Source organism: Phyllostomus hastatus, unplaced genomic scaffold (assembly GCF_019186645.2).
Source record: "Phyllostomus hastatus isolate PE091 unplaced genomic scaffold, TTU_PhHast_1.1 phas_contig_40, whole genome shotgun sequence".
Lineage (NCBI taxonomy): Eukaryota > Metazoa > Chordata > Mammalia > Chiroptera > Phyllostomidae > Phyllostomus > Phyllostomus hastatus.
Window position 1 is genome coordinate 91,889,223 of NW_025333872.1, and position 23,261 is coordinate 91,912,483.

Below are 23,261 nucleotides of genomic sequence, written 5' to 3' on the forward strand. Positions count from 1 at the left end.
CCCGGGGAGAGGACTTTGGCAGCCACTGAGTTGTCACTGGGACAGAAACCACTGTCACCAGTTCTGGAATGGCCGATGTAGTTGTTCAGTGATCAGAGGTTTAGGCCTAGACGTTGGCCACTGTCGATGTGGCGGGACTTTTGTATCCTTTCTGGGCCTCACTTTCTTCATCTGCAAAATGAGCAGGGTTCAAATCAGTGTGCTCTAAATGTGGATGGTCCGTACCCCTGCCTAAAATGGTTTCAATCCAAAGGGATTAGTAGCTGTAGTACTCAGGATTCTCTGGCAGAACCAGAGAAAGGCAGAACCAGCAGGAGCCTGTCTGTCTATTGATGTATCAACTGAGGGATTTTACGGAATTGTGTCCCATTACTGGGGGGCTGGGAAGTGTGAAATCCACAGGGCAGGCCGGCAGACTGGAAGTTCAGATGGAAGTTCGTGCAGCAGCCTGGAGCTCAGGTTCCCCGAGGCAGGAGGAAAGTCAGGTTTCTGTGTGGCCTCCGGCGGCCGAATTCCTTCTTCAAACCTGAGAACAACATCCTGAGAAACCTCCGTGTTTGCCCTTCAGGCCTTCACCTCATTGGCTGAGATCCCCTCCTTCCCTGTGCACCCCCATCCCCCGATAGAGGGTAGTCAGCTTCACTCAGAGTCAGCTGATTTTAAATATTGGTAGCATCCACAAAACGCCTTCCACAGCAACCTCTGGACTGGTGTTTGACTGCACAACTGTGAGCCACAGCCGAGCCAAGTTGGCACATAACATAACCCCTCCCGGTAGTTAAGCTGGAACTCCCGCCTTATTTGTACCGTAAATCACGGTGTTGTGTGTCATGTACATCCTGTGATGGGAAGGCAGCTGGAATAAAGTCATGTCGCACTCGCCATGCGATGCGTCGGGTCTCGTGTGCATCCGTGCGTCCACTCATCGCACGCTTAGGCAGCCCCCACGGGTAAGGCCCTGTGCCACGCATCGGGAAACCAAAGACACGTCAGATAAGCCCTTTCCTGTCAAAGCCCTTAAAATCTGGCTGGAAGACAGACCAGTGAAAAAGAGAGCTGCAGTGCCAGCGCCTGTATTTGGTGGAGGGGTGGGGTGAGGGAGCGAGTGGAAACACTCCGCTCCTTCTCTGTGGGAGGACGGCAGGGGGTCAGGGAAGACCTCACAGACTTACCTGGGTCCTGAGGGATGACGGATGACAGGGGGCTCTGCAGGGAGGCATTCCCAGCAGGGACCGGCACCGGCAGAGGCATGGAGAAGGGAAAACTGTCACCCTCGTGGATGGTGAAATGTTCGGAATGAGTGTTCGGAAAGCTTCCATCACATTATAGGTGCTTGAGCCTTGATATCTGTTATTCTCACTGGAAAAATTCATATGTGGCAGGTCTGATATTTTACATCTGGTTGGTTAGTAAAATACTATCTGTTTTTACTAATCAGTTCGTAAAATACGTCAGCAAAATAGGACAATTCTTGGCTTTTAAAAATGGTCAGGATGAAGGATTTAGACAGAATCCACTGAAGCTTGTTCGGTCGTACATTTTTACCATTTAAGCATGTTTTCTTGTCCAGGCTGGGTTAATCACAAAGTGAGTTAGAGGTCTATGTCTATATAGGATTTAGGATTTATCTCATAAGGCGGGCATTTCTGAGCCCAGTGTGTATCTAACAATGTCCTCTGAACTAGTTACATCGCCTTGGGCCAGTCAGTGTAGCTCTTTTCGCTTTGGATTCTCACCTGCAGTGACAGGGAGTTGGGCTGGAGTGTAAAGGTTAGTCTATGACCCTAGACATGAAAAATGTCTCTGCTGTGCCTAGATCTATAGGTGCATGTCTGTAGCTTGAATCCTTGTGATAAGCAAATATTTCCCAATAGCACCTATTTATAACGAAAGTAATATATCGCTTCTTCGAGCACTTCCTGAACGCTTTATTATTTTATGTGCATTATGTACTAACTACTTAGAATGACCCTGACGAGTCGCCGATATCATTTCCATTTTATAGCCGAGGGAACCAGAGGCTCAGGCCATTTAAATCACCAGGCGGGGCTCACTCACGTGGAAATGGGGGCTGAACCTCGATCTCTGGGCTCTAACGACTGCCTTCTCTATCAAGGCCCTGGCGCCCACGGTGCACGATTATCACCAGAATGTCGTATCTTGTGTCCGTAGCAGAAGTGAAATAGTGTCTTATAAAAAAGACAGGCCTTATTCCCTGAAAGCAGCCTAACATTTGAAACAATTCTGGTATGTGGCTAACGGGGCTGTGATTGTTAACATATCGCTGGAGAGGGTACCAGACAGGAAGAAGGTGGTCTTCTCCACAGGAAGAGAGGATCCAGAAAGCTCCCGCTTAGCGAGGAACAAAACCTGACCCTCCACCTAACCCACTTGCCTTTGGATGCTGTCCCACTGCCCGTGACCCTTGAGCGTGGGTTCTTATCAGGGTCCTGGCTGGTCCCTCTGCTAGGGATCAGAGGTCCCTCTGCTGGGGATCATTTCCCCGACTTTGAAACAGCATTCAGGTCTCAGCCCAGTTGCTGTCTCAGGGAGCTGTGGCCACATGCCACCATCTCATCACCCTGACTCTGCATTGCAGGCATCACTTTAGGGTGTTTTTTTCTTATTTGTTTATTTACCTATTTCAACTGACTCCTCCCTTTTGAATGAAGCTCAGTGAGAGCAGGGATTTTCTTATTCACTGCTGTATCCCCACCTTTGGACTAGTGGTTTGATCAGAGTAGGCTCCGTCTGTGCGTCCGTCCATCCATCCATCCATCCATCCATCCATCTCCATCTCCTCTCTTTCCTCTTCCTTCCTTTCTCCATGTATCTATCTATAAAATGGCTTGGCCATATGAAGTCATAGGATGAAGCAGTAAATTTATTCCAGCTAGGATGTGGGCAGACCCTCCTATTTTCTCTACAGCAGCCTGTGGGCCATGAACCCATATCGGTCCAGACCTGTTAGGACCTGGGCTGCACAGCTGGAGGTGACCTTGGCCACAATGCATTTGAATCATCCTGAAACCATCCCCCTCGACCCCTGGTCTGTGGGAAAATTGTCTTCCACAAAACCAGTCCCTGGTGCCAAAAAAGGTTGGGGACCGCTGCACAGGCAACCCTTGACTTTTCTGTCAGATGCTCCCTCTTGGTATCACACACCAGATGTGGCAGAAGGCTGAGACACTGAGCCTGAGTTACAAAATTCTAATGCTGAGAAGTTGTGTCTCACCCCTTCTGTCTCTGTTTTCTCTTGCCAGGGCTTCGTGCTTGGACTACAAAGACGCCTCTCCAGCCAGCTCATTCGGGATGAGTGAGTGGGTACCCCAGTGCCCTCCACACGTCCTCTAGGGGTAAGTTCCCGGCACTGGCGCGTCTCAAAGGCGGTCACACACGTCAGTCTGTATTTCTTGTGTGTCTGCTTCCCACGTAGCTCTGTCACCTGCCCTGTGTATTTATGTGGCCCTGAGTGGGGAAAGCCAAGACGGGTTCCTCAGGTGCTGGCAACTGAGGTTCCTTCGGGGAATGGGCTGCCAAGGCTGTGTGGCTCATTACAGACGCGCTGTGATCCGGTGATGCTGGGTGATGCCCCCAATGATGTGGACAGTGTGGGAAACCGAGTGCCCGCCCATCCATCCACTCTGGGAGCGGGGGTGAGGAGCAGCAGCCTGAGAAGGGCTCACTTCCATCTCTTAGGTGTTGATTGCCCATAGAGCCCACGCATGAACTCCCAACCCACCAGCACCTCCTGCTAGAGAGCGGGTCTAGAGCCTGTCATTTCTAGCTGGAGCTGTAAGATCAGGCAAGCTCAGGAGGCTTGGACACTAAGAAACCACTGAAGAAGGGTATTGTTTCACCTGCATATTAAGGCTGTCTTGTCCTAACTGAGCCGTTTTTACTTTACGAGTCGCGTGTTGGTGTTGCAGGTTGAGCATTAATGCGGGAAAGCTGGCCAGTTTCCCCCGCCGTGTTTCCCACGCCCCCTGGAAGAGTGTGGGTGTCCGCTGTTCACGCCGGCTTCATTGACACACGGACCCTTGCTTTCGGGCAGTGATCCGACCCGTCTTTCCCGGGCCGCTTCGGGTCCTTTGCTTCTCAACACAGGGTGCTGCTCGCGAGAGACCACCTTGACCACACAAGCTACCGTGGCCATGCAGCCACTGCTACTCCGTCACTGTATTTGAGTTCTCTGCGAAGTGCTGGCTTCTTCCTTGCGTGTGTGTGTCTGCTTGTGGCCTTGACTGGAGCAGACGGGCCACGAGCACGGGATACTTGTCTGCCTCGTTCCCCACGTAGCTCCCCAGCCCAGACCCGTGTCTGATCACAACAGGTATTTCTCCACTGCACGTGTAATGAGTTTAACAGTTAAATGGGGCTGCCATCACGAGTGTAGGCTCATGATGCAGTCTTTCCTCTAAGTCAGCCAGGCAGCGGCTCGGCTGGCTGCCTGCGGAGCAGCCCGGTACCAAGGGATAGACAAGAGCCACACACAATAACTGTGCTCTTCACTCTTCACTCAGCTTTGATTGAGTGCAGGTTCACTCGAAGTAGACCAGCAACATACATTAGTATCCTACTCACGCTCTAACGGTCTAAGAGAAATACAACACACATACACACACAATCAGTGGGGAATAACGGACCCGAGTCCCAGAGTCTCAGTCTGCGGGTCCGGGAGACAGCACAGTGGGCAAGGGAGCTGTCGGTGTCCTGCAAGGAAGGGTCTCTAGAGCCAGGTGGGCAGCAGGGCAGACAAAGTCCTCAGTCCAGCAGGGCAGGGCCTCAGCGGCCGATGCCGAGGGACATCAGCGTGGCGTGGGGCAGCACTCGGGTGTGGAGCTCGGCTGTCCCCGCAGTGTCTGGAGCCTGCCTCAGTTTTATCGTGAAAGTGGTGCACTCCGCCCTTCTGAGTCTTTTTTGATAAATGTCTTGAGCACCCTCTGATGCCAAGTGTAGAATTTGCTGGAAGCCTCATGGGTGGTACATGGCTGTTCTGCTTGACACCCCTGCTGGCAAGTGGGGAATCTCCCCAGGAGCCTAGCTGTGGGTGGTCCCGCTCTGCAGACAGGGCTGCTCTGACCACATGTGCCAGTATCTTAAGTGGGTCTCCTTGCCAGATGTGTCTGCTCTGATTTAAGTAGTTCCCTCTTGAACCAAAGTGTCATAGCTGACTGGGAGTCATCTTGGTTGACATGACTGACTCCACTTTGTTTTATATACTTGATGCTCTCTTGACCAGACCAATGCCATTTTATTGGTCCTGCTCACCACAGAAGCTCACTGTGTAAGATGCTCAGTGTCACATGGTGAGAAATTCACTCACATTGGAGGAATACTGAGGATTCGTTACTTGTTTTAAAATATTTTTCAGGATTTGGTCCCTGGTTGGGGGCGTGGGAGAGGCAACCAATTGCACATCAAGATTTCTCTCCCTCTCTTTCCCCCTCCCTTTCCCACTCTCTATAAAAATAAATAAAACCTTTTTATTGAAAAAAATCAGTTTTCAGGATTTAAGATTTTCCTATTGGCGTTTCATCTGTTTACTAAGTTTTTGAAAATGTGAGTTCCCTCATAGAATTATCAAGTTTAACATTGTGTTCCACATAAAGGGGATGTTTTCTAACATTTCTGGGCTTATCTGCAAATATAGTACATGCTAAAGTTAGAAATTTTGATGACAGTTGTACCTTTGTGTTGACTCACCTCTGTGTCACCTGCATTGGAATATTCAGAAGGAATATCCAGTTAGCCTTGAAAGGGCGAGTCATTTGAACCTTAATGAAGTTCAAAAACCATGACTGAGCTACACCTATTTGAAAAGTCTGAAGTCTAGATTTTTTGGGAGTCAGACTGCCCGAGTTCTTGGAATCCAGTCTCCGTGACACATGCTGGCTCAGGGACCCTCGGGCAGGTTATTTAACCTCTGGTGCCTCAGTTTTTCCTTCTGTAAAATGGGGTCATGAAAGCATTTCCCACACAGAGTAATTGTGATTTTGTTTATATACATGTTATGTAAGTTTGTATTTTATTTAGCATATATTTACATTTTTGTAAAGTAAATGCATCATCTAGGTTTAGAAATAATGTATGGGAAACTGTCAGTAAGGCGGGGACACAGCTTTGAGGATTTGTTTTTGCCTTATCTGGATGCAAACAGTCCACTCCAGAGATCACCGGATGGAATGGACTGGCCTGCGATGATTTATCAGTTTAATAAGTTACAATGATAAAACCTTGTAAATATGCCGTTTCCCACACGTATAGCAATGCTGTTTGTCTCTCTGGCAGCGGACGGACGAGCTTTGGGGTTTCCAGTTGCACTGGTTTTGTGGCCTTCAGCAACCCTGGAGTTTGCTGAGCGTCAGCTCCTTCCTCTGCAAAGCAGCCATGTTCATGCAAATCAGACAGTTGCCTGAGGATTAAATAGGAGAATATATGTAATTGTCCTGGCACAGTGCTTCTTAATCCTGTTCCTGCTTTCTTTCCTTCCAGACCTTAGCTTCAAGAAGGATACTTCTATCCAGAGGAATGTGCTCAAGGTTAGGAGTGTTGGGAGATAGTGTCCTGAGATAATGACGAAGGGAACAAAATATTTAGCATAAAAAGCAGTAAGCTTAGTAGAGGGCCCAGTACCTGTCTTCAAGTACCTGAGAACAGTCACAGTTTTAGGACCAATGAGGAGCAATAAAAGGAAGCCACTTTGCATGGCAGGGAGGACAGTCATAGGTGCTGTGGGAAAATGGGGTGGGTGACTGTGGTAGTGAACTTCCCAGGGCGGATGGCGTGTCCGGAGGCTGGCTGGCTGCCGGTCAGGAGTTCCGTGGGAAGCAGTCTCCCATGCCGCAGGAAGGTGGGTACCGTGGCCCCTTCTGTAGCAAGGGCCCCTCTCCAGAGTCCTGTCTGCACATCCAGTTGTCTGGGCCAAGTTGGTTGTGTAGAGGCTCGTCCCCAGAGACCCGGGATTTAGACTTCAGAAGTCAGGGAGTTGGGACCGCTGATTATTTTCTTTTAAAATACTAGTTAGGATTTCAAATGTTCCTGTGTGCGCTTCATCATAGGCCTCAGAGGTTGCAAACCGGTGGGCTTCTGGCTGGTTCCGGGCTGTGGAGAAGCTTCGTTAGGTGTGCAAATGTGTCCCTTGGAAGCGTTTTAAGGATATCTGGGTTAGGGGTCTTCCTCTAATTGTGGAAAATTTTACATCAAAGCTGTGTTTTCAGTGTGTCTGTGTGTGTGTGTGTTTTTTTTTTTAAGATTTTATTTATTTTAGAGAGGGAAGGGAGGGAGAAAGAGAGAGAGAGAGAGAAACATCAATGTGCGGTTGCTGGGGACCACGGCCTACAACCCAGGCATGTGCCGTGACTAGGAATTGAACCTGCGACACTTTGGTTCGCAGCCTGCACTCAATCCACTGAGCTACGCCAATCAGAGCTCAATGTTTCTTAAAAGTTGTGATTTTCCTGGCAACATAGGGCTCTGCCTTCCCAGGAGGGGCTGGGCGGCTGCTGTCCCCTGGGGACGGCTCACGGACAGTCTGGAGGCTGCAGTCCCCTCCACTTCGTGCAGAGACCACAACACGGAGTTCTTTCACGGACCTAGTTTGTTCTTCTCACAGTGGAGCTAGGAGGAAACCGAAAAAGTTGCATCTACATCTGTATTTGTAGTGGATAAACTAAAGCTGTTTCTGTAGAGCCTCAACTTTCAGGAAAAATAGAACCACGAGGATGTTGTGTGCTGAACACTCGTACAAATTTCATTTGCGAACAAATGGCTTCTGTGTCTTAAGAATACAGAGCTCAGTCCTCCTTCATGTGTCGGTTTAAACAGCCCTGGGGCTTCAGAGTGTGATCCCTACTATGACAGTAAATTTTCTGTGTTCAGGAACATTGTTTTTATTCTAGGCCAGTTTCTCCCTTTCAGCGCCTAAACCCCTGTCCATCCTTAAGATCCGCGGTGGGTGTCCTGGCTCGGTGAAATGGGAACAGTGTGTAATGTGCACACACGTGTGCACTCTCCAGCTGGGTTCCAGTCTAACTGGGGTCCATCCAGTGGACCCCCCATGGTCCCTAGACTTTCTGGCACCAAACAGAGGAGCCTCTGTCACCTCATCTACTCTGAGTGGGAATTCCAGGAGAACCGTGCGTTTAGCCTGCTGGGGCACAGGCCGAAGTCGGAGGAGACTCTGCGCGCGCCGCTGACTTGTGGTGGAGAGCGTGATCCGGTCTCGTGTGTGTGCGGCTTCTGCCTGGCGGGGGTGGTTCTGCCTCCACCCTGAGGATAAACGAAGTGGGGCGGGGGAGGGGTGCGGCACGAGGGCAGGGAAGGACCTGGAAGAAAATGGGCTTCTGTTGTTCGCAGGGCGACGGGCTGATAGAGAGGAGTGGAGTGCGTGTTGATAACATGGGGAGGCTGGACTTAATTAGTGGCAAGGTTTGGGGATGGGGGATCGGAAGCCCCTGATCTGGAGGAGGCCTCCTCCGTTCCACTGTCAGCGGGCCGACAGTGGAATGTGCTCCCGATAGAGCTGGGAACGCCATGGTATCGTGGTGCAGGCAGAGGAGCCAGGCCATCTGCCGGGCTGCGCCGTGGGAGGCTCTCAAACTGGAAGCAAGATGGGGCTGGACGGGTGACCTCTGAGTCTCTTTGAAAACGCAGATTTGATTATTCTGTGCCTTAAACCGATTAGGGACCTTTCAGCTGAAACCGTTTCACTTCAGTCCATGAAAGAAAACATTGTGAGTGGAGTGAGAGGCTGACTATGGCTCTTTCTAGGTACGTTTAGTTCTGGGCAGGAGACTTGTGCGTTCTTGTTAAATGTTCCGATGTCACCCTTCAAAAAGGGTGTGAACGGATGTGTCCAGGGGCAAGGATTTACCGGCCGGGGTTTGACAAGCCTATTTCCTAAACCCTTTTTTTTTCCTACTGAAAATTTTTATTTTACCTTAGGTGAAACTCATTTTGTAGTTTTATTTTTGTTAGCATGATTTTTAATATGAATTTTATCATTATATAAAACTATTACCATTAATTATTATAAATCGCTATTTAATTTCAAAATTTGGTATTTTATACATCGTCAGTAATTGTCAAAATGTGCTTAATGTGGATATAGTGACCTACAGGAAAAAAGTCCCTTTGAAAGAAAACTTTTTAAAAAATATTTTATAAAGTTCCTAAATTTCTTTTTAAAAAATTTTTTAATTTATTTATTTTTAGAGAGGGAAGGGAAGGAGAAAGAGAGAGAGAAACATCAATGTGCAGTTGCTGGGGGCCGTGGCCTGCAACCCAGGCATGTGCTCTGACTGGGAGTCGAACCTGCAATGCTTTGGTTTGCAGCCTGTGCTCAATCCACTGAGCTACGCCAGCCAGGGTGAAAGAAAACTTTTAAGAATTTATTTTAAATCTTCATATTTATGTCCTTTAATACATTCTTGAAAAAGTAGCTGGTCATTTGGGGCTTCCTTGTTATGTAATATAAGGTACCACTTGGACTTTCTAAATATGCCATGAAATCTCTCATTTTCATTAAAAAAAATTTAACACATTCAATGTTTTTGAGGCACTTAGGAAGAGCTTCATGAGCACGCTGTGGAGTTCAGCGCTGCTGTGGCTTCACCGCCGTGCACGCGGTGCCAGTGTTGCGTTTTGCATTACCTTAAACTTGGTGTTGATTTTAAAGATGCACAGCCACGGGCTCTGCCCTCATTTTCTTGAGGCCGAAACACCCTGGCATGGGAACCACGACAGGAGCCCATGGGGATTTTAAGCAGAATCTGTGACAGTTTTGCTCAGTGCTCATCAATAACCCTTGGGGTGGCTGACTTTGAATGAAGGGGCTTCAACACTAAGATGCAGAGTGCAGCAGCCACTGTTCCTCCGCTCACAGTCACCACCACTGCCAATGCCACTGTCATCTGTCGCTCGCTCGCTCACTCACTCACTCACCGGGTGTTTATGGGTCTTTACCACGTGCCAGGTACTGGTTAAAGTAGTAGCTTAATGGTGGACACTTTAAACAAACTCCCTGCCTTATGGAGTTTGCGTTCTCAGGCAGGCCTTGTGTTAAACCGTCTCCCTGTATTATGGTACTTGATTCTTACGACAAACCTGTGGGGCGGATCAAGTGTCCCCATTTTGCAGATTAAGAAACTGAAGAATTCAGTCACTCGTGCGATGTCACATACCAGGGTCTGAGGTCGGGGCACAGGGACTCTTCATGCCTGGCCCCTGAGAACAGTGACTGGGGTGGGGGCGGGGGAGGGCGGAACACTGAATTGCATGTGTCAGTCGTACATCATGTGGGCTTCAGCGTTGCACCTGGGAGGTAAAACCCTCCAACCCTGGCCATTTTCGGTGTGGAGGCCCACCATGCACGCTCACTCTGCGTTCTCGGGGCTAAGTGGGAAGCATCTGGCTGCAGAAACAGACAGGCTGGACACGTGCCTTTTGCTGTGATGGGTGGAACACTCATGCCCCCAGGTCCTGTCCCTGTGGGTTTTAGGAATGCCACAGGAATATTTCTCGTGCTTCATTTTCTTCTGGAACATCTTTCAGTGGTATTGCCCTCAGGTTCCATGTGTTCTGAGCCCACGCTGTCTGAAGTGTTGCCTTTCCGTCAGAAACAGACCAACGCTCTTTCCAGCACAGGTGTGTATTGCTGTCTTTTGCTCGTTTATTACTTCATCGAAGGTGTTCATATTTGTGAGAGATTATTTACTCTTTGGTAATTTTCTTTGGATAAAAGTAATTTATATTTTCAACCTTTATTTGTTCCTTCCTTCCTTCCTTCCCCAAATGAAGCCCTTAGAATTGACTATCAATAAAGAATTATGTCTGGTCAGACATTCTGTCTGTAACTTGCCTATTTGGCCTCAAAAGTGAAGATACATGGGAAGGAGTTGAGCTTGTTGGATTTTAGGCAGAGTGATTATTTCTGACAGCTTATATTACTTCAACTGTATTTTTAATGTCGGTGTTCCTTAGACCTGTTTATAGATTAGTACACTTTTATATTTTTAAGATAGGCATTATTACCACCGATCTCCTTTTACAGTGAAGGTGATGGGATTCAGAAGGCTCCTAAGTTACTAGGAAACAAATTGCTAACGCAGGCCTATTGGTGTGAAGCCTGAGATACCTCCACTACACCTGTGGCCATTTTTAAAATTATGACCCGTGATAGCAGAGTGTGAGATATTCATGTCCTTGGTGACTATCAGGTTAGCCACAATTTTTGCTTGGTCTTTACTAGGTGTGTAGCAAAACATGGTGTTTTTAAAAAATTAGCTTTATTGAGGTATAAAATTATAGACGTTTTAAGTGTACATCATGGAGATTTTATATGTATGTGAGAGCATTTAAGTTCTGTTCTCTTAGCAAATGATATAATAATAGTTTGTCAGCTGTAGCCACCTTGTTTCACATTAGCCCCCAGAGTGCATTCATGTCATAGCTGAAAGCTCCCTTGTGCCAACCTGCCCCTCTTGCGTCCTCCGGGACCTGGCTGCCACTTTCCTGCTCTGTTTCTGTGAGGTCGACTGTGTGTGTGTGTGTGTGTGTTTGTGTGTTCCCCATGTCATTCCTCCCAAAGCTTTTGGTGAGGAAATTTGCAAAAACATAGGAAAGTTGGAGGAATTGTACCATGAATGATAAAGTCACCACTTGAATTTTATCATCCTTAACCGTTTGCTATATTTGTTTTTACACGTGTCCCGTTGCACTGTATGTTTGAGGACAGGATACTTCTGAAGTAGCAATTTACATAATTCTCAGAGGTCATTGCCAAGGAATTTAATTTTAGATGTTAACACGTACGTCCTGTATTATTATCTCAGAATGAAGCATTAGATAAAGTCTAGTTTTACGATTCTGAAATATTCTGGTTTTTGTAATTTTAGGATGGAGTACTAAACTGAGGGCATTTTACTGTAGTTGGGCAAAGGCAAAAGAACTTGAAAAGCCTTGCATGGCTTGAAACCCCAAGTGGCTTTGGGGACTCACAGAACTTGGGTGACCTCAGTGGTGGAGAGCGGGACCAGGCCATGCACACCCCTGCCAGGGTCTGGGGAATGTTGGAGATGATTCCAGCTACAGGCAGTGCTGGAGGAGACATGCGCATGTGAAATGTATCAGAAGGTCAGAATTGCCCTAAAATCTAGAAGCAGGAATAGAACAGGGGCATGCGATGTTTCCATGCAGCCGATTGTTCTCCTGATACTTCTTTTTTTATCTGTAGAAGTCTGTCTCTCGATATTTCCTTCTTCCTTCTGACATAAGTCCTCTCCTCCTTGCATATCAAGGAGTAGCTCTTGGTATATGGAAGAAATACTCTTGTTTTACCCTGGCCGATGTTTTATTTTATTTTTGTCAGTAACGAAAGTGATGTTCCTGGACCTAAAGGAATAGGTGCTCCAATGACTAGAGCATTCTTCCCTCTTCTGTGTTTACCCAGAGTTTTTTTTAAATACCCACGTAGACACACACGTCAGGTTAACATTTTGGGAATTCCCGTGTTTTCTGTTTTGTGACTTGGCTTCCGTGGCAACCTTCTGACTTCAGTCCCGGGGGCTGTGGTTCCTTGGGTGGCATGTCTGGCTTGGCTGCCTGCTGCTGACCAGCTGTGTGACCTCGAGGAAGTCACCTAAGGTCTCTGGTTTCTTACCCATGAAGTGAGAGGATTGGGTTAGGCAGTGTTACAGGTCTATTCCACCAGGACTAAAAAATTCCTTGGTTTTGCATTCACACTGAAATCTTTGTGGAGATGAGGTTAGTTTTTATAATTAGTAGACTGATCTCTTATGGGATGGTTCTTATTATTTGCCAATTAAGATTAGAAAGCATGGCTTCAATCATGTATTAACTACATAGAAACTGTACAGAAAAAAACTTGTGCGGGTGCACACCTATGTGTAGATGTGTGTGTGTGTGTGTGTGTGTGTGTAAGGATTCACTTTCATCAAGACCAGGAATTTAAAGCTTATATGTGTAACGTAGAATCTGATCTTTAACATTAAATAAAAATCTTGTCTGTTGCATATACAGATCCATTCACATTTTTAAAATAATGACAATATTACCTTAAAAAGTTGTCACGTGTTTATTCGGGGCAACTTGAAAACTTCTGCTTAAGCTGTTTTCTTGTATAGAGTATAATTTCAAAAACTGAAACACTGTGGAGATACAATTCTTTCTCTCCCACTCAGCACCTTCTCCCCAATAATGAATGTAACACGATCTGAAAACGTTGCTTTGTCCTTTGGGCAAGCTTTAAACAGACGGTCTTTCATCAAAAGGTGCGGCCAAACTTAAGGACACGTGAACCTCTGGTCTGTCACTTTGTAAAAGGCAACTTCATGCATAGTTTGGATAAACTAGTGGCCCGTTGGGATCATAAGGACTTCCACAGTAGGGCACTGTAGCCCAGCTCACTTAAAAATGGAATAACTCCACCAAGGCACACACAGAGTAAGTGTACACCTGGTATTTCCCAAATCACAAAATTATCCTGGAGGGCTGCTCTTGAGGCAGGCGTTTTCGGACCGTCACATTCCAGCTGTGGTTTTGGAGACAGAATGTTTACTACCGCTTTAAACACGAGGATGGTAGGCGTGTATTCTTACTGCTCAAAGGCTTAAAAAAAAAAAAAAAGGCAGCCGAGGCTCCCTTCAAGTGAGTAAACCTTTATTCGGCGGACTCAGGAGCTGCGTTCCTATGGAACTTCGGTGGTCATGCTGGAATGTGGCTCCAACAGCAGCCCAGTCATGGGCGAGCCTGGCCGCCCTAGGGCCTGGGGGCCGGCACTCCTGGCTACGCGCTGCAGGCAGCCCATGGAAAACCACTTTCTGGTTAAGTCTGCATCATGCCCTTCCACCAATGGAAAAAATTGAACATGATGAGGGTGTGTAGCTAGCAGACAAAAATACATCCAGCCTTGCACAGGGTCTGTTTTTAGCTCCTAACGGCTGAGCGCTGGAAGTGTGAGACGCCGTTTCCTGCCTGACCATGGGCAGACAGAAGAGAGAGTTCATGGATGTGTACAGAGACCTTGACTTGGTGAAACTTTTTCTCCCAATTAAAAGAATCTGAGAAAAACTGGCTCCGTCCAACGGTTTGGCAGAGGTAAGGTGATACGTGTTTATTTCCCTCCTTCTGGAGTTGAGGCCAATTTTTATGTGAGATACGAATGTTTCTTGACACCCCCCTCTCGGCAGTGTTTTCTGGTGCGCTGGTTTTTCTTTGTTTTTTATTATTATTTGGTACTGAGGCTGCACACATTGATGTGTCTAAGGGAGTATGACCTTGAAATTGGAGTGTCTATATGATTTTAAATGCCTGCTGGTGATTTATCGTAGTTGCCCACACCATTTCACTAACCAATTCTCCAAAAGCCGATGACATTGCTTTGTGTGCGTTTATTTTTCCTGGTATCTCAAGAAAGTGTCAGCTCTGAGTCTAATCATGTTCAGACACTAATGACTATGAATGTACTGTGTGCATTTATTTTTTCCTGACGTTTCGTGAAAGTGTCAGCTCTCAGTCTAATCATGTTAAGACATTAAGGGCCATTACCTTATCTTTACCAGGAATGAAGGGAAATGAAAATGTTGGCAGAGTTTGTGTTCTGTAGTTTCCTGGTTGTTACGTAACCTGAGTTTTGAGTTGCGGGAGCTACTTGGTTGCAGTTTCTTTTCAGACGTGTAATCTGAGGTTCACTGTTTGTTAATGTTTGTCCTGAACTACTTTTGTCTCGGACTTTCTGAAGAAAGAAATGGAATCCCTTGTAATATTGAGTTGTGTGCGTGTGTCGGGGGGGGGGGTACTTTGATCAAGTAGTAGCGTGAATGATTGATTCATAACCTAATCCCTCAGAAGCTGCTCATTCATTAGGCATTTGTCTCAACGCGGCGTCTCGGAGTTCAGGAACTTATCGGCGGGGACCGAGGGAGCCTGGCTTGGCACGGTACTGCCTTCGCTTTACTTTTACGTTCATTTGGCCAAGCATGTAATTCTCAGAAAATTGGTAGGTGGAGAGACAGGAATAGGAAGCTTTATTGAAGTCGTTGTAACTTGGAGGGTTATTTATAGAATTTCTGGAAAGTTAAGGGTACAGCCGAACAGCTGCTGGAGGTTTTCCCTAGCACCCTGAGGCATTTCACGGGGTGGCCCTGGAGTGTTCAGCTCCCTTGCAGCAGGAGGAGGGTATGAGTTATTTTGGGGCCGGCAACGCGTGTCCCTCTGCAGTGTCTTCCGGGAGGACACCAGTGTGCTGTGCACCACCGACCCCTCCACGTCCCTCCCAGAAGTGCCCTTTAGGGGTGGAGGAGTAGGAGTGCTGCCCAGGAAGGTTCGAATGAGCAGATCTGTTGGTAACGTTTTCCTTACTGCTTTTCCTTTGGATCTGGAATGTGCCGCTGTAATAGCCGGCGGCCCTCTGGAGCCAGCGCAGAGCAGGCACTGCCTGCCTTCTTAGCTGGTCAGGTTAACACTTGTCAACCTTTGATTTTTCCCAGAGTTCGAAGACAGAGACACTCAAGTCTCTTGAAGGGCGTAATGACTCCGAGCCACGCTGACCAGACCGTGAAGAGTGTTTTGCATGCAAATAGATAACACCTTTGTTACAATAGCTGGCGCAGAAGCAGTGACTTGCAGAGCCCTCTCCTGAGACCAGGCCTACTCCTGGGTGCCTGGATGAGCAAGATAAGGGTCAGGCTCCTGGCCAAGAGATTATGCTTCCAAAGTGGTCCTCCACTTAACCACCAGGTAAAACAGATGAGGCTGTCTTGGTGGTCCAAGATTGTGTTTGAGAAGAGCCACACTTCTTTTTCAGAGATTTAAGCTTAGGGCGGCGGGGGGCATCTTGACAACCTCTTCCAACTGTAGACACCGATTGGATGTGGGAAGAGCGTGGAAGGCAGCCTAGGGGAGCCCGCACGCTGCCACTATCTCCCGGCCCACGTGGCTGTGTCTGCACGTGCCTCTGGGTCTGACCCACTTTGTAAGATTCATTTACGTGGAGGTGATAAGCCACATTAGTAAGACCACTGAACTGTTGGCCTTTTTTTAAAAAAAAATTGTCCTTTTAATGGAATATTTAGAACATATATCTTTTGGACAGTCAAAATAATTTTAAGTGATAATTTGTATTTTTCATTGGACATTAAATGTATCTTAGCTTACAGTCAAGGTAAAAAAGTGGCTTTACTGGTAGGACTTAAAAAATGATTAGGGTCTGGAATTGAAAAGAAATGGCAACATTATTAGATCCAGGAAAACGTAATAATGGTGGCAGAGAAACCCGAATTTCTCACTGGTGGCCCACAAAAGGAGCTAAATGTTGTGTTGATGATCGTTTGAGTTCTGACGGCGATGGGCTGGGGCTGGCTGCCTTTGATGGCTCAGTCCTGTCTGAGACGGGCTGGCAGGCGTCAGGAGGCTTTGACGTCCACACGTGCCCGGGAGATAGTCTGTGCTCGATTTCCAGCTCTGCGTCGACTATGGTATCGCAGAGCTGAAAATGGACCTCAGGCAGCTTCTCAAATGGGAAAACTGAAAAGCTACGGAACCAGAGCGGCTCATCCCAAGTGACTGTGCTGTTCAGTTGTTGATCTGGGATGAGGTACCAGGCACCCTGTTAGCCCTTTCCCAACACTGCCTGTTCTTTCGTTGCAAATACTTTGGCACCTCCTGGTATATCTCTGTAAATGGACAGAGACATGCATGTGTGTACATGTACATGTATGTGTGTACACATGTTCCGGTGTCTGTATGTACACACGTATCTATCCATTTCGTTTCCTCCTTCCCTGCCCTTCCTCCTCCTCCTTTCCTCTACTTACCTACCTACTCACCACACCGGACAGATTTAAACCCCTAATCAGAGACAACACCAAGACTTTCGTTTTTCTTGGATCCTAGTCAAGTTCAAAGCTATGCACCCAGTTGGTGGCCACCCTTCCCCTGGACTGTGGCCAGAGAGCATTCTGGGTGCACGTGTGTTACTCTAACCTCTGGTGATGAGGCCGCTTTGATGATGAGACTTCATCTGCCAATCTGTCCTTGTTTCAGCCTTAGATTAGGAGGTTTATTTGTTTTCCTCTCCACGATCCCATTCCAGTAGAAGACTGTTTAGTTTTCGGTAGTTCCCAGCTTCCTGATAAGAGGTAGGTTATGGAAGGGAACAGAGAAACAGCAGACGGGCTTTTGGTTTTAGTGCCAGGGCAATGTAAGGCGCTTTTGGAAAAATAAACTTCCCATATATAGGGATAGACGGAGTTATCATTTGACTCTAGGAAAGGGGTGTGGTGGGTGCTACAGATAGTGTCAGGAAGAAGTGGATCCAGGGCGTTCCGAGGACTTAAATAAAGGCTTCAAAATCCCGGGTCTCTTTAGGACAACGTTGGAAAGTGAAAAAGATCCTTCCTCTGGTTCCTGACCGTGACACAGCTCCACCGCTGCCGCGCTGTAGTGGGGTTTGCGTAAGGCACGTGTGATGAAGGGCTGTGGAGGAGAGGAGTTCACAGGCTGCGAAAGCCAGAAGTCCATGTGACGGAAGCCAGTTAAAGGAAACTCTGAATGGGCGGAATGAAAACAGACTTGTTTTCAAGCTGCCTGGAGCCACTCCTGAAAGGTGGAAAAAGGCATCACAAAGACAGTTGAAAGGACGCATTACACAGAGACAGCCACAGACCAGGAAAAGCCATCATATTAGGAGGGAAGAGCTTCATGACCAATGTACGTAAATTTATGGAATACATACATGCACTCGTGTATACGTCTATGCATGTATTTCATTGAAAATTGATAGGATAAATAAAAAACAACCACCCAAGTTAAATATAAGACGACAGTAATAGAACCCCAGAAATAACGGGAACCTAGCAAAAACCTCCACTTACCCTTTTATTTTCACATGTGACTTCCAGGGCCAAAACAGAAATTAGGAGAATACACAGTCATGAGCAATTTACTGAGGACTTCCTTGCTGGAGTCGGTCCTGTCTCATGCCTTACCACGTGTGTGTGTTGTCAGTTTCCCCCAAATGTTTCTTCTGAAGTCTCTCTCACAGTGCAGGGTGATTGCTCTCGGGACACTTCTTCCTCACGTGCAAGAGAGTCCTTCCCCCTTGGCTACTCAGGGACAACGCTAGCAGCTGCCCCCTCTTACCTGCCGTGGCGGGTTTTCTCTCCCTGCATTCCCATTGGCACGCTGGGATGTCTGCTGAAGGTTTACACACACAGCAGCAACCACCAACATTTAACAAAATATTCCTTTCTCCTCCCAGCCGTCATCTGACTCCACTGTTCCCGTGTGTAGGGAAACTCCTGGAGCGGGTTGTCTCTGTTCATCATCTTCGCGTTCACTGACCTCACCCTCAGACTCACGCCCGCCCAGCTTCCCCACCCCTGCTCTGCTCTGGTCAAGGTCACAGATAACCTCCAGGGTTCTGTTCTCCGTCTCTCTTGTCTGAACTATCGGCAGCATTTGACTCTTACTGAAAGTTTCCTCTCTGACTTGTTTTTTTTTTTTTTTTTTTTTTGACTGGCTTTAAGGGCAACATGTTCTCTTGGTTATTTTTAATTTATTTTCTGCCTGCTGCTTCTGCCGCCTCGTGTGTTTCTCCTTATTTCTTTGACCTCTTCACGTTGGGGTGCTGCTGCAGCGCTTCTTGGCACCTCTTCTTTGTCCTGGGTTTGCTTGTTCCTGTGGAGAGCTCACCTCATGTATGTTTTAAGGAGCATCTCCCTACGGATTATAGGTTTGTACCGAGGGCCCACCCCTCCTTTCACCTCTAGGTGCCCATGCCTGTATCTACCTGTCCACTCAACGTTGTCTCTGTGACGTCCGACAGACCACTCACACCTGACACGTGCAGAAACCAACTCCTTGTCTCCCCCCCCCCAAGCTGGCTCTGCTTGGCCTCCCCGATTCTCACAGTGGCTTAGACTGCACATGGTGTCACCATCCTTCACCTGTCCCCACACCCTCCCATCCACCTGGGAATCTGGTTGGCTCGCCCTCCAACCCCGTCCAGACTCAGACCACTGGCTGCGCTCCCACCCGACTGCCACCCGCATCACCTCTCACCTGAGTTAGCCTACCAGGCCCCACGGCTCCCGCCTGGCTGCCCACAGTCCAGGCCCACGGGGCAGCCGCAATGAACTCTTTGGAATGTGCCCCGTGATGCGCCGTCTCTAGTCACAGCCCTGTAATCATGACTTTCCATCTCAGTGTGAAAGCCGGAGTCCTTAAAATGTCCCCGAGGGCCGCGCTGTCTGGCTCCCTGTGCCCTCGCTGGCCCCTGCCGCTGCAGCCACGCTGGCTCCCGCCTGTCCTACCTCTCTGGGTGTTCGTGCTTTCTGTCCTCGGTTCGAAGTGCTCTTTCCCCAGAGTCCACATGGTCTGCCCTCCTGCAAGCTCTTGCTTAAGTGTTCCCATTTGGTGAGGCCTTCCTCGAAGTCCCTTCCTAAAATGACAGCGCCCTCCCCTCACATTGCCCATACCTCCCTTCCTTTCCTTATTTTGTTGCTAAAGTAATTATTACTACCATATTTTGCCGTGTATGATGTACACTTTTTTGCCCAAATTTTTGAGGGGGAAATAAGGATGCGCCTTGTACATGGGTGGTACTAATTCCGTATCTCTATATGAATGCTTTTAATTCTTTTATTCATGCTTATGCATTGCAAGTGTAACTCTAGAAGGCAACACTGATATCTGTAATGCAAAACAATGCCCTGAAGTATAATGATCAGTTTTGTTTCTAAATGTAAATAAGTAATTGAATTAAAAAATTAAAATGAAAGATTTTTTTTTCCCCTGAAAGTGGACCAAAAACATGGGTGCACACTATACATGGGAGCGTGTTATACCGGGTAAAATACAGTACTTTCTAACATACTTATTTTCTTTGTTTATTGTTTATCTCCCCCCCCCCCCCCCGCACCCAAGTAATAGAAGCTCCATGAGAGCAGGGATTTTTTGGGGGAGGAGGGTCTTTTTCCTGCTGTATCTCCAGGGCCTGGACCCGTGTATAGCACAGGGTGGCTACTCACTGAACGTGTATTGCATTGATTGGTGAAAGTGTGTCCTATGTCGGACACCGGATGCTGCCACCGGAGCAACCTAATGCAAATGCTGACTCCCACTGGCTGCTGCCTCCAATGGGTAAACCATGTATTTTATAGCGTGTGTGTATCAGGGAAGTGGTTCTTACATTACTTAGCATGAGATACATCGAAGCTTCAGGAAGATGCCCCTTGGCTATTCTGTGTTCTGAGCAACCCCCACCGGGTCGTGGCCATCATGGCTGATGCCCACAGCCTTTGGGAGGTGTACCCTAAGTTATCATTGGTATTTAGGATACTGGCATGAAGCCTAAACTAGCAAGAAAACAAAATTCTCGTTTGGGCAATGTTCTTTGTGCGGCCGTAGGAAAAAAGTGAATACATTTTAATGTGAAGGTCCTTATTAGTTAACAGAAAACTTCAGGGTATTTCATTCTTACTCCCACCCTCTGCGGTGGGAGCCTTTTGCTGGCTGGAAAAAAGACACCTGGAGCGAAGACTTTTTTTCAACTCCTTGTTTACAAAATGGGCACAGGTCACAACTGTTCCACTAAAAGGGGAGCCTAGAAGTTATGCTTTTTTAAAAATATGGAGTAATTTCAGATTAAAAAGCACAGAAAATTTTAAAATTATTTTGATGAACTGTATATGTAAAAGAAAAAAACACCTAGAAAAGAATTCCAGGTTTGAATCTTAGCTTTGCCTGGAGGGATCTTGGTTAAAGCTTCCTTTCCCACGAAACAGGGGTGAGCGTGGACCTTGTGGGTACTTGCGTCCCAGGGCCCTGGACACATCGGCTCAGAATCAGCATCATCCTTCAGTGACTCCTTACCTCTCCCTCCCTCTGCAATGTCCACTGACATTAGGTAGCAATTAAAAAAAATCCTGTAAATGATGAAATTTAAGCTATTCCTACGAATACTTTTATTTTTCTGAAAGTTTCTGTAAAGTGGCTAGCTAGAATCTTAATGAGGTTTGTTGTGAATAATCATGATTTGTGGAAAAATTCAGCAGCGACCAGCTTACTTTTACACGCAGGCCCAACAATAACGTACACTGTTACCTTAAGACAGAGATGCATAGAAATGAACCCTCAAATCGGGCTACCAGCCAAGCCGAGGTAGAAAAGTTATACATTTAGGGGTTCGAGGAAAGCATCTATTTAAAATGAGGGGGAAACGTGTGGTTTAAGCCTGTTCATTTTGTAACTTAAATGGAACAGTGTATAATGCAGAAACATTTTGCCAAGAATAACTTGGTACAATTACCACGGTGCATTGTGGTCGCAGACTGTGAACGGGGTTAGGAGTCCGCGCCTGCCTCTGCTGTGCCTAAGTGTGCGCCCCTACGCCCGGGCCTCCGTGTCCACGGGAAGCTGTGAGGTTGCCGCCTGTGATTCCTGCGGCTCGCAGGGTTCTGGGTTTGCCGTGGGGAGGCGCTGGGGAAGGGCCTACCCATGCCTGGACCCACTTTTTGTGGAATGGCCATGTTCATAAAAGTTAAAAAAAGAGAGGTGATTTAAAAGTCATGCGGACCATTTTGAATCTTGCAAGTCGTTGGTTCCAGCAAGTAGAGCAATTCAAGGTCTATAGAGACCAGGATGTTGGCCAAATTGTGGATGAGACTTGAAACTGGTTTGGGAGAAAAGGGCTGAGTGGGATTGAATATTTGATACATTAAAAAAAAATACATGCTAGGAAGGGGGCGTATAAACGTGTGTGAAATGAATGCACTTTGAGCATTTCTAAAAGAAAAGTAAAATATTTTTATCTTTACCAGGGTTTAAAAATTCTAGACTATCCCCTGGCTGGGTAGCACAATTGGTTAGAGCATCATCTCGATGTGCCAAGGTTGCGAGTTCGATCCCTGGTCAGGACACACACAAGAATCAGCCAATGAGGGTATAAACAAGGAGAACACAAACTGATGTCTGTCTGTCTCTCTCACTCCCCTTCCCTCTCCCCTTCCTCTTCCGCTCCCTCCCTCTCTCCCTTCCTTTCTCTCTCTCATCCTAGACCGTATTAACTGTGTAATTTTGAATGAAAAGGTGATTTAAGAAAACCTGAAATATTTTCAGTTTCTGTGTGATAGCTCAGATATAGCTGGGCCTCTCCACTGCCTGACATTCCAAAAACATACCAGTAATATTTGTGGGATCGTTGGTCTCACCACTCCCCTAAACGCAGTCCTGCTCGGGGTGCCGTGAACTCCCTGTTGATCCTACCAACGCTTTGTGTTCATAATCGCTCCCCGCCTGCGCAGGCTCACTCGCCCTTTGGGGAAGGCATCGCATCATACATCCTGTTTGTTTTCTTGCAGTGTTAGCACACAGGTAGAGGAGGGTCTCCACAAATTCATGTTGGCTTTAGTAAGTGGAACTTACTTCACTCCGGTCCCCCAAGTTTCTGCCAACTTGAAGAAAATTTCCTTCTTTGCCAGCGCCGCCTCCCGCACTGGTCTTTGAGCCATTGGCTACTGTGGATTCCTTCCCAGATGGTATCCCAAAGTGTCCCGAGGAGGGGGGTCACACAGTGGTGCTTCTGAGGACAGCGGGGTGGGGGGGTCATGGGCAAAGGACGGTCCAGGTTCTCCCCGGCCTTCTCTCCCTCACTCTGCCTTCCCCTTCTCCCCCTCCTCTCTAAACTTTGACCCTCCCCCAGGCTCAGCCCCTGCTGCCCTCATCACGTTCCTGAATAAGCGGGGCGGGGGGGGGGGGCTCTCGCCATACAGTTCACGTGTTGATTCAGTCATTCATGGGTTCAGCAGGCGGTATGGAGTGCCATGTCTTTGGACACCCTGTTCCTTGGGAAGGTCCTTCTATCCTTTCTTCGTCTAGCAGAATCCTTCTAATGCATCCTTCAAGATGCAGTTCTCCAGTTAACTTCTTTTGGGGGCTCATTTTTAACTGTCATGGGGAGACTGTGACTGCCCAGTGAGAGTTTCTCTTAGGCTGTAGAACACGAAAGGGTGGGGACCTCCAGCCTCACTGTGGTGCCCAGGCCCGACGTTCTGCCTGTCGCCAGCTGCCGTGTTTGCCCTTGGCAATGAGTTTGAAATGTTCTGAGACTCTCTAGGCTTTGGTTGTCTTCGGGCCTCGTGAGAAAGGATGTGCCATTCTGGTGAAACTGGCGCTTGCGATTTTATGTCATTGCTCTTCAGACTCCTAGGAGCATTGCTCAAGATACGTGCTTTTATTTC

General features: G+C 47.5%; 1 protein-coding gene across 5 annotated transcripts in view; it reads left to right on the top strand.

The window, feature by feature from the left end:
* TIAM2 (TIAM Rac1 associated GEF 2) overlaps nt 1-23,261 on the top strand; it is a 202,726-nt gene that overhangs the window by 68,733 nt on the left and 110,732 nt on the right. For 4 of the 5 annotated variants that reach the window (XM_045842983.1, XM_045842981.1, XM_045842984.1 and 1 more), the window contains exon 2: nt 3,264-3,356. The gene's annotated coding sequence lies outside the window, so the exon portion shown is untranslated. Of the gene's footprint in view, nt 1-3,263; nt 3,357-14,036; nt 14,119-23,261 lie in introns of those variants that run through there. The other variant, XM_045842986.1, reaches the window with a different exon arrangement.